The 18,885-nt window shown below is 47.7% G+C and overlaps 1 long non-coding RNA gene across 1 annotated transcript in view; it reads right to left on the bottom strand.

Annotated features, from left to right (window-relative positions):
- Positions 1–1,031: 1,031 nt before the first annotated feature.
- LOC130610165 (uncharacterized) overlaps positions 1,032–18,885 on the bottom strand; it is a 131,105-nt gene continuing 113,251 nt past the window's right edge. The window contains exon 4 of the long non-coding RNA XR_008974974.1: positions 1,032–1,141. This is a non-coding gene — a long non-coding RNA (uncharacterized LOC130610165). The remainder of the gene's footprint in view (positions 1,142–18,885) is intronic.

Consider the following 18,885-nt stretch of genomic DNA (forward strand, 5'->3'; position numbering starts at 1 on the left):
ACAAATAACAAACCCCAACACTACACACAACGATTATCACTGTTACCCACACAAAGGCGAGAGAAACCACAGTGTGATTCAACAAGACCCGGGCTGCAGCGGGTATCTCTAGACACACATGGGAATATCCTCCAGGCCATGCAGTTGTGCAGCTCTCTCCTGCTCTGACATGCTCTTTTCTTGCACTGCTTCTACAAGGCTTTTTTTTCACCCTCACAACTTGCTGTAGCATCAGTGTGATGCTGCTGCTGGCAGCTGAGTGAGAGCCTGGTATGAGCAAGGCTTTGATCAGCCCCATGCACTTACAGGGATACCTAACAGGGCACAAACTGGGCAGATGTTAAGTTTGTTTTGCTGGAGCAAGGAAATGATCAAAACTTGTGTCACTGCATCAGTTCAGTGCTGAGCATGACATCTCTCGTGGTGCCTCAGGATGGCCAAATACTGCTCCTGTTTAAGTTGCTAGCTAATTATCTGCTGCCTTCTTTTCTTTTAGTTTTCTACCTCTCTCCTTTCCTGAGCTTCCTGAGGGTTTCTGGGCTCACCTTCCCATGTAAATCATCACTACAGGCACATGGCATTCTTAGTGTGAGGTTCATGTCTAATTTGAACACCAGTGAGCACCAGAGCAGAGCTGGAACACAGGGACTGCTAACCCTGATTTCCAGCACTTACCGTCTTTTATTCATGCACTGACATGGAGCCCTGCAAAATGCAAGCAGCATTGTAGCTCATGAGCAAGAGGTCTGGCAGGGCAAACGTTAAAGACTGTAAGAAAGAGCAAGCAAAGAAGCATCTTGTACAGAACTGAAAACAGAAAAGACAAAAAATGATAAGCAGGAATTCCCCGGTGAGCTGAGGTTATTGGTGTGATTGCTTTCAGGACTCCTTTTTTGTTGTACCACCTTGATTTGCATATAAAGCACCTCTAACAGGAAGTATCAGCTGTCCTGGAAAAAAAGCACACAAGAAGGATAAGGATTTTTTACGCCAAGAGCAGAATGGCTTTCAGCACTATATGACATCCTCATGAAAGCAACTGGCAGCCGCACGTTGCAGCTCCTCCTCGCTCCCTGTGTCCCATCCCAAGGTCAGCAGCACACGATGCAGCTCCTCAGGAGAGATTCCATAGTTAGAAAACCTAAAAATGAAAGGAAAACAAGCAGGTGAGTTGATTTGCATTCCGGATTCACAATTAACACAGCGTCAAATTAGCCCATAGGAAGTGGAAGGGTAAAACAGGAAAACCGCCAACTTGAAAATGCAAATCTTCACCCTACTACAATCGCAAGCCACAGCCAGGATTCTTACGGGCTAGGAGGGTGCTAGTAAGAACACTTTTTTCACTACTCTTTCAACATGGTCACTTCATGAACTCAACAGTGGTTTGTGATATGCGGTTTCATTCCTATCGTGTATAGTCAGCCACATTTCCTGAAAAGAACAGAAAAGCAGAAAACCTTTAAAATGATGGTCTGGATCTTTCTGTCTTCTCTTTCTCCTTTTTTGTCTTATTTCTACCATGCTGCACTACAAAAGACACCATTTTTTAAATTAGTACAGCATAAAATATGGATCTTTTCCCCAAGGTGCTTGGATCTTAAAGAATATAGGTTGCCGGTTTGAAACTCACACACTAACTGTTGGCAGCACAGAATGAAACTGCAGCATTTTGTTTCAATATGGTACACATACATATATACATATGATTTCTCTACACATGGCTACCAGGAATCATGCTTTGTCCCCAGCAGCAAGCACAGCAAGTGAGATTTGTTCAACCACCCTTTGCCAACGGTATGGTAGACCTCAGCTCTCCAAGGCCATCAACAGTCACAGCCCCACTGAAACCACAGTAGTGAGTAAAAACTTGCTGTACAGATGAGTAAGTGAGACGATGTTAATTATAACACCTGTGTTTTTCTGCAGAACTCAATACGTTGCTTTACCTGTCTGGGCTTGGTATCTCTACCTGCAGCAGCCCATGTCATTAGCAGTGAGAAGAGGTCTTTGTCTCCTGAGGGTTCCTCCACGCTCCTCTTCCCTCCTGGCTGCTGCTAAGTGCTCAGGCTTTCCAATCACAGTGACAGTCCTATTCAAGAGATCATCTAAGCACAGCCCAGCATCCCAGCTGAGCAGCAATGCCACTGCTCAAGAGCTGGGCTGACAGTTGTTGGGACCACAAGCTAACTGGGACCTTAGCAAAGAAACTGCAGCAAAGACCAACAGCGTCCTGGGCTGCAGGAGCACAGTAACATTACCGTAACACAGGGCCACAGAGCTCTCCACAATGGTGTCTGGCAGCGGAATGAGAGACAACATGCATCATTTGGAACAAGAGTGGTTCAGACTGGATGTTAGTGAAACCTTTTTCCCCATGACAACAGTCAGGCCATGGAGCTGGATGCACACTCTCATCATGAGAAGTCTTCAAGACTTCAGTGAATAAACTTAAAAGCAACCTGGTCTGATCTCACAGCTGACCCACCTGAGATCCTTTTCAGCCTGAATTATCCTACAGTCCTACAAGTCATCTTTTAACTGCCCCCAGCTCAGAGGCTTCAGAGGAAAGAGTGGGAATCATTCAATGCTCAGGTACTGTGATATCCCCCAAGTGAAAGAGTTGAGAGAAACAACCAAATCCCAACACCGTGAAGGCCCAGAAGGTACCCCATGACACCGTATCTTATGTTTCCCTCCACCATATGACAAACCCCACTTCTGCATGCAGTACCGTGCAACTGTCCATCTCAGTTTGGGCATCAGGGTCCACGTCCCATCTGCAGCACACACAAGAGCAGTATTAGAGGGCAGTCAAATGTCCCTCTTCCCCTGTACATACACACATTTACAGAACAAGCAGGATTTCCTAAGCCCCATGTATAGTGCTGACTATAAAAAGGCTCTCTGTACTGCCCCAGGCTGCAGCCTCTATTCCACAGGATGCAAAAGCTCAAGATGCCTTCCCCGTCCCCTGCTAGCTGCAATGCTCTGATACAACATGAGCAAGCTACACAGTCGGCACGGCCTTCTTCACCTCTCCATCCCTTGTGTCGCAAAGGGTGCTGGAGCAATGTCTTGCTTCCAGTCAAAATAACTTATGTGACTGAGAAACAGGAAATGTCACAACTGAGAAGATGAAAAGGGCGCTGCTGAGCTCTGGGTTCTCAGAAGGATCCATACAAACCATAAGGCAACTGTCATGTGCTGGGTGGGCAGGAGAGGAGGAGATGGAAGAGGAGAGGTTCATCTCCTCACCCCAGGTCACCCAGGAGGTCATTGGCAGAGCCATGAACCAACTCTTCCCCTTTACTCCAGGGTCTTGATGCTCCCTGCCCTCTTCATGACTGCTTGACAGCCAAGCCATGCTGGGGGTAAAGCTGCCCTCCTCACACTGCACACACCCACATTTGATTTTGGAGACCAAAGCCTACAAGATGCCAGCTCCCCACCAGAAGTCAGTCCTGACCAAATAGCATCCTTTAAAAATGCAAAGCTGCATCCGCATTAAGAAATCTGTACAGCTTTGAAGATGTGCTCTCCAACACATTTTGAGATGTGGTCTACTCTCACAGGGCCTTAGAAGGCTCTAAGGGTTTATCCACATGGTTTTTTTTTGTACTTGGAGGTGAGACCAGTAAGCATTTTTATACCTACCTATTCACAGGTTTTTATTTTCAGGGTATCAGATCACTCAGTTTCAACTTCTGCTGAAACTCCTCCGTGACCCAGAATAGCTAATTTCAGGCAGTTTCTGAGCCCCTGTAGTATCTAGTGTGGGCCTGTATTTCTGTAGCTGCACCCATACAAGGTCTGTACAAATCAGCACAAGAAACCACAGCTTCAGTCAAAATTAGTACCTTGGTATACAAATAAAGATTAAAAACCTCATCTCCTCCTCCATGTCGATAGGTGAGGTCTTGAAGCCAGATAGGCTTTCAGAAACAGCCTCCCCCTCTTCCCTCCATCCTCCCATTCCTCTATCCTTTGAGCAAGCTCTCAGGGCAACAGTTTGCAGACTTGTTTGCTGGAGGAAAAGGATGCTTTCTCTCTGGGAAGCCAGGAAGACTATGTCAGAGCAGAGTAGACCCCGGGCATGCAATTACCCAGGCAGCAGCAACAATATGTTAATTCACTGGATCCCTCTGAAATGAAGCACAGTACAAGTCCCTGGAAAAAGTGAAAAGGAGACTGTTAAGGAAGCTGTGTGAAAGCCTTGTGCACAGCAGCCCCTTGGAGTCCAGACAAGGATGGACTCTGCACAGACATCGTTTTTAGAGCTGAACTGGCAGCCAGTAGGACTCCTCTTTCTGCCACGGGGCATCCAAAGGAGCAAGGGGAACCACCTTCAATGCAAACAGGTCATTCCTGTCAACATCCTTAAAGAGCTGCAGATACATGGAAGAGCCCCTCCAGAGAGGGATGCCTCATCTGCAGCAAGTTCACCCTGGACAGATCACGGATAAGGCCATGATGCCATGCCAAACCTCTCTGTGTCCAGAGCTGTCTCCTCCTTGGTGTCCTCAGCTGCAAAGTTCACCTCTCCTCAGTTCACATGCTCAGAGCTCCTTAGGTACAACAAACAACAAAGCCAACGTAGCAAGGAGAGGAGAAGTCTTAAATGGTCCCTTAGTGAGTTTACTGTGAGAAGTCAATGCCCTTAGAAGGTCTGCACTGACTGTCTCTTGGTGCATCACCCTTATGATTACTCACTAATTCTTCTAACACCCAACTAGGAACTATGGCTCTGCACTGGTACCATGACGGAAGTAGTCTCGCACTTCTAAACAAGAAGCCTTGTTGCAGACAGGAAAACCTGCCTCAGTCCACAAGAAAAGAGGCAGAGGAAGGGTCAAGAAGATCTCCACTACCTCTTTATGTTGGACAGACTGCCCACTTGCAAGCTTTTAGTAGCAGCTTTCAGATGACTACAAATCTTGAGGAGCACACAATGATTTCCATCAAAGGCAAGCACGTTTTTAAAGCTGCACAGACTCTTGTGGAGAGCTTTCTGTTGTAACTCATGCAAAGATCAAACTCTGCCAAATGGAAGAGTTGCACACCAAAGCTCTTTTTGCATAAGGGTGTTGACCACTGAGCTGATGTATTGAGATCAGAGGCTCACCTGTGCCAACACACTTCTCCAGGGACATAAGCATGGCATGCAACTGCTGCCCTGAGGAGCAGGAGGAAACCAGTTTAACTACAAGAAGTTTAAATTTACCCTTAGGTTCCACCAAAACTCCTGGCTCCTGCAGAAACAGAATCAACAGCAGCAAAGATGTAACAAAAGTGTTTTAGAATCATAGAATCATAAAATGGTTTGGGTTAGAAAGGACATTAAGATCATCTAGTTCCAGCCCCCTGCCATGGGCAGGGATGCCTCAGACTAGACAATGTCATCCAAGGCTCTGCCCAACCTGGCTTTCCAGCTTCTGCCATGCACTGGCTTTTTTGGAGACATTTTATTTCTGAGTGCAGGACTAAGACAAATCACACTGTTGGCTCTTGTTTAAAACTGCATTTGTGAGCATGGACTTACTTTAGCTCTCCAAGGAGAAGATGGGGAAAGCAGAGTGCAACAGTGAGCTGCAAAGACACCAATGCCTAACCATGAGCCCTGACCTTCGCAAAGCTCCTGGTGGCTGTCCCTAAATCAGAGCATGTCATTACCGGATGATGCATCTCAGGCAAGATGAGTTTCCTAAAAAGCACTGACAACACGCGGTTAAAAGCTCAGTTCAGACACGCAGTGAAACAAGTCTGCTTCTGGGTTTTGAGCTGAATATTCAACACTTTCCATGTTTGCTCACTCACAGGGCTGCACAATCAGCAAAACTCCTGCAAAAAAACACTCAATGGGGCTTGGCTGTAATGGAGCCCTTTCAGAGAAAACAGAAGTGTTATCGTGCATGGCTGTCCCAGTACAATTAGTCATACCTGATGGAGAGATATGCGTCCTCGCAGCGCTCTTACCGCCTTGTCAACAGATGAAGTCAAAATGAAAACATCCTAACTATCAAAAACCAACTTGAAAGCTGAATCATGAATCCTGAAAGCAGCCTCCACGCTACAAGGAGATGTCTTCTCTGCAGAGACAGCTGGGTTCATTCCATCTGTCTTCGGTTTCTTCTGCCCATACGATTTCCTGATGTTGCTCAATGAAACAACATGTATTCTTTCATATTCCCACTTGCAACCCTTCTCTGCTCTGTCTGAGGTGTGCTGTGGGGTCAGGAGAAGAACCCACAATCAAGGCAGGGATTGGAAAAAGGCCAGAGTTTCAGTGGTGGAGGACATCATCCCGGTCATCTCCTCTGTGTGACCTCGGACATGTTCCCCAATGATGCTTTGCCTCATTTCCCCACTGAAATAGCAAGTTCCCCACCATGCTGGATGACTATCACTAGGATCTGTGCAGTAGGCCTGGTACTACCAATGTGGGGTTAACACTCATAATAATAACGGAGATTGATGGTGTGTCCAACTTTCCCTCCCACGTCAGCGCCTTGTTCAACACAACCTAGGCCATGGTTTCACGCAGCACTTCTGTACTTGTGTACTTTGCAAATGTCTCTTTTGTTTTCTTCTAGCTCCAAAGGTCTTGGCAAACATTCCCTACTGCAAGAGCACCACTGTCAGTCTGGTGGCTCAGGAAAACCACCTTCTCTCATGACACACAGTTCCTCAGGACATTTTCCTGCACTGACACTAATAAGCACTGAAGAAGACTGTCAAATGAATAGGAAGAGTTTGGCTTGCGGCTGGTACCAAAGGCAGAACACCAGGATGCAACTCGGGTGCTGAACTTCTCCATTACCTGGGGGGTTACCTGGCCAGGAGGCACCACACCAACTTTGCAGGGATCCAGTGGTCACTGCCTGCAGGGAGGACTCTGGCAGGATCTACACACACACTCACGATGGTGGTGCTGGGAGCAGACACACAGTGGTTCCTCTTGATAACCACTATGAAATTCATTTGGAAACATATTTCTTTTTCAGAAGCCTCCTCCCCAGTGCTGACAATGCTTTCGAGATGCAATCTGCATTGCTTGGGCTCGCAGCAGTGCACGGAAGCACGCCCTGCTTCAAGGGGTGGCCGCGAAGGCCAGGAACTGCCCAGCGGCTCCACATCCATGGCACAGCTCATAACCAAAGCCAAGTCTTCCAGATCTGGGTAATTCCCAGGCAAGCCTCAGCCAAAACCACACATCTGCGCTCACGCCAAAGAGCAGAGAAACATCAAGAGTGAAGAGCAGTTGCTGTAGGTTGCCATGGCAGTGTGCATGGGTGATTTTATCACTCTTATCAGCTACAACAGCATTTAGGCCATTACCACAGAATATGGAGTACTTTTTTAAGATGGGAGAAGCAGAAAATCAGCATCAGACAGAAGCCAGCAGTCAGCAGACCAAGCAGGAGACCCTGCTTTAAGCAAGCTACCTCCCATGGGCACATGAACATTTATCCAGCCCTGAGCTCGTGCTGGGGAGTCCATGCAGGGCTCCCCAGTAGCCTCCCAGCCCAGGAGAGCTCTCCTCTGCATGGAGGGATGTGCAGCCCTCCAGGGAGCACAGCGACAGCAAGTGGAGGGCATTTTGCCTGTACTCCCTGCGGAGCTGATGGAAGTAGGTCAATCCTTCTGCTTTGCTGAACCTTTTGGCAGGTCTGTGCTGTGCTGCCGCTGCCGCTCGCAGCTCGTTATTTGCAGCCACATCATTCAGAAGTTAACGAATTCAATATATCCAATTAAATCAACCTTGGCATCCGTTCAAAACATATCTTGCTGCCTTTTTCTTCCTTTTCATTTCTTACTGTTGGTGGTGAAGACACGAGAGGAGAGATGCACGAGAGGGTTGCTAAGAAGCTGGTTTTCATCTCTTGGCTACTTCCCTGCTGCTCTCCTGTTGTTACAGAGATGCACAGTTTTCCTTGAGGGAACACGACAAACTCACGTGGCATCACTCCTTATACCCCTTCTCTCCTCCCCTATCCCAGATGAAATTACCTTTTCTGTCTTCTTGCAGGCTTTGCAGGCAGAATACTACACGCACCAGTGATCCTTTGGTTCCACTGCTGACACTCACCACACTGAACATGGCAAGCAAACCTAGCTGGCATGGCTGGCAAAGGGAATGCACATCAAATCATGGCCTGCAGCACCTGGGCTGGGCTGGACATGCTACAAGGTGTGAGCACCATCTCCACCATTAGACATAGCAAAGACAGAAAGCAGTGGAGAGGCCACCAGAGATGCTCACACCAACCAGGGTCTCCTCCGGCTGCTCTCTTTTGTAGCTCCCAAACTCCTCTGTATGCCAGTGCTGCTTGATGGACGTGGTCATGAACACAGACTCACACCAGAGAAGCCATTCCAGATGTGCTACTGAAGGGTCATGGAGCTCTTGAAAAACACCGCAGGATGTGGCGCTTCTACTGGGATGACATCCTCAGGGACATGGGAGCACACTGGTTAGCTGCCCACATCTGCCCTCTTCTGCAGCCTGATATGGATACTGGGACCACTGTGTCCAACCTCTCATGACTCTTCACTGTGACAAATAGTTCCTGTTCCACCAGCTCTTCCAGTTCTGCCACATCCTCCCTGCCTTTTGACCACCACCTGGAAGGTGGCACAGCCTGATGCCTTTCTGCGTCTTTCAGATGCCAGCAAAGCTGTGGGAATTTAAAAGCACTTGGCTCATCCAGGAAGAACACATCTCTGATCCTTGGAGCAAATTTCTTTTCTTTTCCATAGCCTTCAGTCTCCTATAGTCTTGCTGAGCTGGAGAACCAGGACTAGGGAATATTTCAGGTGCCATCATACCCAGGCTATGAGGTTTCCTCTAATAAAGTGTTGTTTCCTCTTTAGTTTGACATGAAAGATCTCTCTGGCAAAGACAGAAGAGTGTTATATCTGTATGTCAACACTTTGCACAACAAATTCACCTGCAGTCTATTCTCTGTTATCACCTCAAAGCCCTCCTTGGCCTCCTTGCTCAAAAACCAGTCATTTTACTACCCATATCTGCGCTATTTCCTCTCCTTTAACCCACACTCCCTCAATTCCTAAAAGACTCAAAACAGTCCTGGGCAGCTCTTCCTCCAGACTACATAAATGACATTGAGCTGCGGTGTTGCTCTGCTTTGCTTGCCAGCAGAAGCGGGTACATTTGAAGAGTTCTGGCTCCCAGCTCCACAGCTGCAGTGGTTAGGTGCTGCTCTCCTGGCAGAGAAGAACGTTTCATGCAAAACCCATTGTTCGTCCCTTTCTCAGATCTATGAAGTAGTCTAAAAAGCACTTTGAACTCCTCTGGGATGAAAGGCACCAGGAGACTGAAAAATACCCCTCTCCCCCCATGGCAGTGGATGTTACACAAGTCTATTTGAGCACAGAAGTCATCCTCTGCGCTCCCCCTCCTTGCACAGCAATGACAATGTGCGATGCTCTGCGAGGCTCATGAACAACTCTCCCCTCTGCCCACCTCCTCACCTTTCACATGTGGGCCATGCACATCCCAGGCTGCACACCAGAAAAGAAATACTCTTGGACCAGAGGAAGGAAATAGGAGTAGAGGACATCAATTCAGGGCAATTACTTTGGCTGCTGTGAATCAGCACACCTTCCCCAACACCACCACTGCCAGAGCGTACCTGCTCTGTGGAAAAGTCATTTACATTTTTATTTACATTTCCTTAATATTGATCTGATATGAGCAGGGCACTTACGTGCCCTGTGTACTACAGATGCCTGTCCAAGCTATGCCAGTGGTGCTGGGTGCTGCATGAATACAGAAGAAGAAGAAGCAGCCTTGGAGGAGATGCTGATGACCCTATGAGCTGACAGAGGCCAAAAAGACCAAGTGCCACTTGGCACTGTGTTTCAAGAACTGGTCCCTCACACTGCTGAATTAAGCTGTAACTGTACTTTGAACAGCAAACGGTATGAAAGAATCTGGTGGGTTGAGCAGCAGGGTTGATGGGAGCTGCTGTGTATTCAAACTCAGAGAGAAATAGGGGGAGTTTGTTGAGGGGTACAAAAGTTCATCATTGTCTTCTATGAAGAGATGGACGTCTTCCATGTACCCCCTCACTCAGGCCAAATCTGGAGGGAGCCTGCAGTTATGGAGGTGAGCTTGCAGATTTTGGCTTGCCTGCTTCTCTCCACCCTGCCAAAGGGCTGCAATAACCAACTTGTGGTGCGTGCTGCAGCTCCTTGTAGGATGGCCCAGCAGGAGATGTTCCCATGGTCCTCCCTGCTGGGCCACATGCCCTTGATGGGACCATAACAGAGACAGCAGGTTCCTACTGCAAGCTCCTGGCACACGAGGTCAAGTGCTGCCTCCATCAAGCCATGTGGCCAAAACCATGACAGAGGGGAAGGAGCTACAGCTCCTATTACAGAAAAGAAGGAGCTAACTCCAGGTGCTTTGCATCCAGACAATAACCTTTCTCTGTTCTCCTCCATCCCTCTACTTGTCACCACCTCTGGCAGCAAAGGGATTGTTGAGCTGCTCTTTTGCTGAGCTATGAGATGGGTAAACACTAAGCACAGAGCAAATGTTACGGCTGATGGGCTTCTGGCCTCTTTGCAGTGGGTTTTGCAGTTGTCTTTCTCCAAAGATTGAGGCGGTGTAGGGAAGTCCTATCTCCATGATGCACATAAATGATCCTATCAGAAAGGACAGAGGTTACAATGATGTCATCTGGATTGCTGAAATACATCAGGTTTAAACCAGCCTGGACCTAGGAGCTGTTGAAGCACACATGGAAGAGCAGTGATTTGCACTTCCAGGGTGAGAAAGAAACCAGAAGCTGCCTTTGGCACTAACAAACACAGGCTGTGAAATAGTGTCCTCAGAGGAACAGCCATCAGCAGCTCAGCATCTCCTCCGCACTCAGCTGTTTTCTCCTTTCATGAACTTCTGGTGCAAGCAAGCCAAAAAAGATAAACTAATTTGCTTTTTTTATGACATCTAGTTACACAAGGGACCGGAGAGTAGGACACATGAACGATCTCTGTGCCCTTGAAACAAACAGCACCAGCTAGGGTGCTTCACCATCCCTTCTGCAGCAATTCTTCTCCCTTGCATTATTCTCTTGCCCAGTCCTAGATGGTGGGTCTAAAGCAATTTATCAGCAGAGATGGAGAGAAAATCCACAGAATCCAGTGTCCCCACACCCTGTGCACTCTTTCAGCTCTTTTAGATACCACAAAACAAGAAACACAAGCCTGCTTCAGTTCTAGCCTGGATCTCACCATGGCTGCTTCCAACCCCAACTCAGCGAGGACCACCCTACATGGGGTTCTTACCCTTCCCTCCATCCTAAAACTGGGATCCTTGAGCCTGGCCTACCTACCTCTACAAAGCACTCAGATAGCTGAGCAGCACAGGGCAGCCTGTAAGTGATTCAGCCAGCTCGAGGCCAATGGCTGGGTGTTTCACACCACCTCTGTCAATGCCACCAACGTCCCCATAGCTGGTGGGAGCCCAGTGCGGCTGCAACAGGAAATCAGGTCTTAATCACAGTCTCACTTTTCATTCCCCACTTCAGTTCTGCTATTTTAGCAGCTGCTGCGAGCTGGCTCCACGTTTTCAGATGAGCAACCGTTGAGGCACAGGGTTCAGCTTGAGTGTTTTCAGTCTGCAACTCCAAATGCAAAGAGAAATGTGAAGCTGGGGAAGGGTAAGGGGTAGAAATCAGGCAGTGATCAAGGCTCCAAGACACAACCAAGCAAGCACCAGACTCCTGCTCTGGTTGACATTGCCTGGGATGGGCAGACAGGCTGGCAAGTCCGTGCAGGCAGGGCATTAGTACTGCACAGACCTACTGGCAGGGGCTGCTGCCCAACTGGGACAGTTGTGTGACATGGTTGATGCAGATGTGTCTCCAGGTGATTTCCCTTCTTGTTCATCGTACATCTATAGATCTGTTACAACACCAGGGTGGGGCTTTATCAGCCTCTGCTGCAGCCAGGGAGAATTCCCCTTGCAGAGGGAAGTCTGTTGTCACTGTAACCTGTGCAGATGGCAGAGCAATGCCCTCCACACCTGCACTAGGGACCAGCTAAAAGGGAGATTGAGTGCTAAGACCCAACCAGACTGCACTGGCACAACCATCCCATGCATCAGCACAAGACCTTTCACCAAGTGCCCATCAGTCCATGCTCCACCACCTCTGCTGCCCCTCGAGGACTTAATTTGCTTATTTTTTCCTCTTCTGACCCCCCTGATCCCAGCCTTCCCTTTGTTATCACCCCTTGCAGTGTGAAGAGATCAATATGGGCAAACAGACGCAAGCAAAGCAGGCCCTTCCCTCCCATTTCAAGCTGGCAGCATTAAGTGGCATCCTGTGGGACTCCCACACAGTTTTGTTGTGGCAGAACCATTAATACACAGAATTGCCATCAGAATAAAATGACAGCATTGGCCTAGCATGTGAAGGGACCTGGCTTCCCAGGAAGGGATGGACAAAGTGGCTTACAGGGATGCTAACTCAAAAGCCAGTCCAGCCAGCACAGATGCTTTCCTTCTCCCTCCTCCCTCCATTGGGAAACTATCCCATGACAAAATGAAAATCACAGACTGGTTTGGTTTGGAAGGGACCTTAAAGATGATCTAGTTCCAACCCCTGCCAATGGCAGGGACAGTGCTATGTCTACTTCAGAATCCAAGATGTTTCTGCCCCCAGCCAGTGTGCTTCCAACAGTTAATCCCCATCCCTCAAGCAGGTGGAGCAGAACACATATGCCATATTCTGGCTTCCCCACTTTGTGCACCAGCTCTCCCAGTAAGAAAAGATGGGTTTGTGCTCATACAAAACAATGGATAAGGTGTGGATGCACACATAGCCTGTCCCATAGCCCTGATTTTGTGGGTAACAGCTTTGGGCAGCAGGGCAGGTGGGAACTAGTAGCAGCAACAGCTCAAATGGCTCTACTGGGATGCGTTTCACCTACAGCTCAAATGGCTCTACTGGGATGCGTTTCACCTGAGAATGGTTATCAGAGCATGTAGATTTGAGTGGTACATTCATCCCAGCTGTATTAACACATCTAGTTAAAACACTCTGAGACTCTAAGACAGAAAACACCACATGGGCAGCTGATTTCTTCCTAATAGAGAATTTACCTCTAACAGAAGTTAGAGACTGCAAATGTTTCATGAGCCATTCTCAGGAACATTGGTAGGCATTATTGAGTAACTCAGGAACTCAATTATCTCTTTTAAAATGACCCGTGTGATTTAAAAACCTATTTGGATATCAGGTGCCCTGGGATCTGTAATCCCCAATCTAATTGTTCAGCTGACACAATCCTGAAGTTAACCATGCGGGTCACTCATGTTGCTCTGAACTGTTCTACTTACCCCCCAAACCCACAAACATGCCCTGAAATCCAGCTTCCCAAACAGACAGAGAGAAGCAAAACCCCAGCAACCACTTCCTTATCCGCTACCTGCTCAAGCTTCCAAAGTGACAAGAGTACACATCCCCTCTACTGGGGAAACTTCCAGCATGGACTCATGCCTGAGCATCTTTAGACATAAAATATATTTAGGGAAGTAATTAAGCTTCTCGGAAACTTTTTGCAACATTATTTACAAGTCTCAGCAGCAGTTTTTAGAGTCCACTGCAGTTCACAGCTTGAACCAAAAGACACACCACACATAAACCCTCTTACTAATACTGTCCTGCAGGGCTGGAAAGCCCCTAGCAATGCTGAGCCCCATGCTGCAGCAAGGTGACATGCTTGGGTGCTCAATTTGAATACATACGGCTCAGGCCACCCACGGGGAAGCACCAGATCCTACCTCTGAGCTGCAGTCCTGACCCCAGAGATGCAAGGTGAGAGGGGCAGAGCTTTCATTTCTCTGTATATCCACCAAGCAATGGTTAAGGGTATTCATCAGAGGTTGGTTTTGGGTTTTTTGGGGGGTATGGAGTTCTTAGGCATGTCATTGTAGGACAACATGCTGAAAGTGGAATAATATGCCAGTAAAATTCCTGATGCCCCACACTTGCATTCATTGCCTGATCATTCATGATCCCTGAGAGCCAAACCCCCATCCCTTCCCCAAATAGCGATGCTAGATTATCACTCAGAACAATTTAGTGCTGAGATTGGTTCATGGCAAGTATCTTATACTGTCTAAAGGGCTTAAAGTCTAAATGTCTTAAAGGCATTTTCTACTTTACTAGGCAGGGACCTAACTGAGCCTATGTTATAAGCCGTCACAGATGGGCTTCTGCTATAACAGTTCCAGCTTCAATGTTTCTATAGCACAAGGAGGTCGCAACTCTTTTCTCCAGAGCAGCACAACAGCCTGAAGAATGGAAGCTCCCATACAGACCTCAGCAGTGGATCCCACACCAGTTCTTGCAATAAGCGTAGCAAAGCATGGGAATTATAGAACCATAGATGGTTTGGGTTGTAAGGGACCTTCAAAGATCACCCGGTTCCAGCCTCCCTGTGATGGGTAGGGAAATCTTTCACTAGATCAGGTTCCTCAAAGTCCAGTCCAACCTTGCCTTGAACACTTCTAAGGATGGGGCATCCACAGCTTTTCTGAGCAACCTGTTCCAGTGTCTAATCACCCTCACAGTAAATGCAGACCCAAATCATAAGACTGGGACACAAGCACAAATCCTCAAGCCATGTTTCTCTTATGCACTGGGGCTCTGGTTCCTGTTCATTGATAAAATCAAGTGCAGCACCTAACACACTTCCACTGCCCACTGGAATCTCCTGCCCCAGGCTGGTGCTGGTGAAAGGGATGTGCTACTCACGACACAGGTGCTCAGCCTCATGGTCCAGCACTTTAGTGGAAACCAAACATCTTCAGCAGTTTAAGCCAAAGCATGAACCACAGATGATGCCCAAGTGTGTGGTCCAGGGATGGTGTCAGCCATCCCCAGTTCTGTACATACACCCCACTTTCACAGCTCAGCTCCTTATGTATCTACATCAAGGACAGGCTCCTCCTTAGTTGTAACTTATTAAATCTCATTACCTATTGCTCTCACAGCCTTAACAGCAGTGGCTGCGGAAGCAAATGGAAGTTCAGGCTCCCAGGTAGCCTGCACTATAGTTATTCCAGGTGTTTTCATGGAGCTGAGCACATTGGGTACAAATCTCACTGCTGCTGAGCTGTTTTTTCACTTTACTACAGCCAGTATTTCACCCTTAATGACTCAAAATTAACAAGCTGCAACAGCAGTTGCCTTACCTGTTTGTTCACCTTCTGGTTTGTTGTGCTGAAGAAGGGGGGCAATGGCTCTGGGAAGAAAACAAAAACAGAAACCACAAAGAATCGAGGAAAGCCACTAACAGCATCTATTAAAAAGACAAAAACTGCATGTTGTCCCAGAGAATAACAACAAAGCTGCTGCCTGTCAACAACAGCTTTCATTTCAAGGTGACAGCTTGAAGTGGGGCTTGAAATGGCAGGAGCTACCCCATACAAGGTACCCCATCAAGGAAGCAAAACCACTTCGGTGAACCCTTTAGATGGACAAACCAAAGGGAAAAAGGTGCCAGAGACTCAAAGCATATTAGTGGATAAGCACGGATGGTGAAATTAAGGTTCCTGCCTCTTGGCATCATGCTACAGCTGTTATAAAACAGCGTGTTCATCGCAGCCACACAGCTATCAATCCTCTAGCATGAGTCATCTGTAATACTTATCTAATGGTGAGTAAGCTGCTCCTGCCAGTCATACTTTCCAGATAAATCTGTAGAGAAAACAAGAGGGGAAAAAACTATCAGAACGTGTTGTCAAAGAAGTAAAAGTAAGGGGATGGTACCTGAGCAGCACCCTAAGTGGCAGAGAGAACACTGGTTTGGGGGTCATTGGATGAAAACATGCACATCAGGAGGAGAAGGACAGCTCTAAGGGTCCATCCAGAGTCATGCATGAGTCATATACCACTAAACCAACCATGCTATGACCCTTCCACTAGTGGATGCTGCAGCAAACACCGATGGCAGGGGAGGTATATGACACAGCTTTTGGGATTGGGACTCAAATTTACAGAAGATAGGGCAGTTTGGAAGTTTGTGCTCATTATTTCCTTGCCTCAAGAAATTCCTGGCAGTGAGTGTGGGTCCAAGGAAGGACCTAGTGCCCAGGGAAGAGCTGCTTGGGCTTGGTGTCTGTAACACCCGTAACAGCAGGGAAAGCCCAACCCAACCAGGTATGAAGCCATCCTGAACATGGGGGATGCTTCCTCACCCAACCCTGCTTTTACTAAAGCTTGGCATTTAAACTGTGAATGATAATGGTGCAATGAATGAAAGTAGAAGACAAAGCTGCCTTGTTTCAGATCTTTGATGAAAGCAACCCTGAGTGACCACGCTTGCCCTTTCACACCCAGCTGTATATGACCTCTGCATCCGCTGCCTCGGCAGGCTCTGGTGAGCCACAACAGCCAAGGCCAAGCCTTAGATGACTTTCTCACAGGAGAAATTGCTGCTGTGGAGGCTGGGGCAATACCCCAGGGGTCTCCCAAGGGGGCTGAGTCACCACAGGGGTGTCTTACATTGATATCAAAGGGTTGGCTGGGGAGCGGGGGTGCAGAGGGGAGAAAACTCCAAACACCTCCCCAGCTTCACACAGTAGAAAGGAAGAGAAAACCCCAGGTATGAATCACTCTGCCCCTGACATCTGAGCCAGCAAAGCATTTCACACAGGCTGACATGAAGGAGACCAACCCAGACCGACCAAACCCTGAGATCTTCACACCTAAGCGTGAAGTCCAAGATGGTTACCTCCATCTCCTCCTGCCTAGGAGGGACTGGAAAACAAAACCTCTGTCATGACTAGGACAGCATTTCATACAACCATAGAATGGTTTGGGTTGGAAGGGACCTTCAAAGATCATCTAGTCCATCCTCTAGGCCATAGGCAGGGAAATCTTTCACTAGACCAGGTTGCTCAAAGCTCCGTCCAACCCGGCCTTGAACACTGCCAGGGATGGGGCATCCACAGCTTCTCTGGGCAACCTGTGCCAGTGCCTCACCACCTTCATCATAGAAAAAGTCCCTCTCCATCTTTCTTACAAGCTTTCTTTATATACTGATAGGCTGCAATAATGTCTTCCAGGAGCCTTCTCTAGGCTGAACAACCACAACTCTCACGCTTTCCTCATAGGAGAGATGCTCCAGTCCTCCCATCATTTTCATGGCCCTCCTCTGGACCTACTGTAACAGGTCACTGTTCTTATACCGGGGACCCCACTGCTGGGGCAGCTTCACACCGCATCCCTCAGCACTGCTCAGGGCTGTCTCCATTCTCCCTACCTGCCCTGGGGCCGAAGGCTCTTGCATGGCAAGTACTGGCATTGACCCATCAACATCAAGCTTGACTGTGGGTTCTTTTCTGGGTTAAATTTTGTTAGTCAGTCTTTTTGCCCAGGTCACTGCAGGGTCATATGAACCCAAGCACCAGCACCAGGGATGGGCAAGAAACCAGTCTGGGAGAGGAGAATGAGCGGGACCAGCCCCTTTGGCATCAGCACACTCAGGCCAGATGAAAAGAGCCATGCAACCACAGCCTTGGACAGTCGCTCCTGGCACTTAACCATCAACCTCAGAATAAAACTGATTCCTTCATCTGAGCACGGGCTCTGCATGGGGACAGCCATACAGAAATAAAACCAGGCCAGCTTATTCTTTTCTGAATCCTCAAAATCATTTTCATTATATACATTTTCTTCCCTTTTTTATTCTTACATAGGATTGAGAAGGGCTTCCCTGGAGCATGAACTCTATCTGCATCTACCTAAGGCAAACACATAATCCTTCCCAGAAACATACCAAACTCCTCCCTCCCACCGCTCATTAAAAAGCTCCTCCAAAACTCTCTTCTGACATGATCATCATCTTCTCATTTCCAGCCTAAGCACAGTCATGACAAGTGAGATCCATTTGGTCCTGAACTAACAACATTCTTCTGCTTCTACAGGTCATCGCCTCCCTGGTAGACCTGGATGGGGCTGAGCAAGTAGTTGCTGCTCCAGGTTCACCCCTCTCAGCCCTTCTTGTCCACCTCTTCCAATCTGAATATCTTGAGGACAGAAGAACTGGACCCAGTTAACAAGGCTGTCTCATGAGGGCGTCCTGTCCCCTAGGAAACCTCCCCTGCTTCTCTATGTACACATCTGCTGCTCTGAGACCTTTCTAATAGAGTCTTTAACTCTGGGGTTTGGTTTTTTCTTTGTTTTGAGAGGAGCTCTATGATCAAAACTGCATATGCCTTTTAATGCCTAAATACGCATTTCAATGGAAATGAGCATAGAGCGGAAGAGGGGGAAAAACTGCCACATCTTACTGCCAAGATAGAAATAAAGTGCTGGGTAGGAACTGAACTGGCCACAGCTGTAATCTAGCCTTAGCAGTGCTTTTGCAGCACGTGTGATGCAAAATTAGACACAGATTAGGAGACCCCTGCAAAAGAAAATACCATTATGCCAGCTATAAATAATTTTTGATGGAAAAAAGAGAGGTCTTCAGACACAATTCAACTGTAACCTTGCTCTAACACAGCATTTAGCCTAACCAGTTTTGCAGGAAAAAACCCCAAAGGAATCAATAATTGCCTTTATGGCAACCTATCACAGCTCCACACATTTCTATCGGTAAATAAATGTAGTCATACTACAAGGATTGCCCATCTGTACTATGATACAAAGGCAAACAAATGCGCACTGCCAGCTTCTGAGTGAGGCACTGGAATTTACAGAAGCGAGGAAAAATCAACAGGGGCTTTGCCTGAATAAAGACCTCTGGTTTAAGCATACATGGCTGCGCTGATGTTCAGCGAACCAGCTTGGCTTGCATGTGTGTGTGCACAGTTAAAGATAACTACCTCAATATATTGAC

Source organism: Pezoporus wallicus, unplaced genomic scaffold, assembly GCF_028554395.1.
Source record: "Pezoporus wallicus isolate ANWC-B61680 ecotype Strahan unplaced genomic scaffold, APGP_CSIRO_Pwel_v1 contig_7545, whole genome shotgun sequence".
In the NCBI taxonomy this organism is placed as follows: Eukaryota; Metazoa; Chordata; class Aves; order Psittaciformes; family Psittacidae; genus Pezoporus; species Pezoporus wallicus.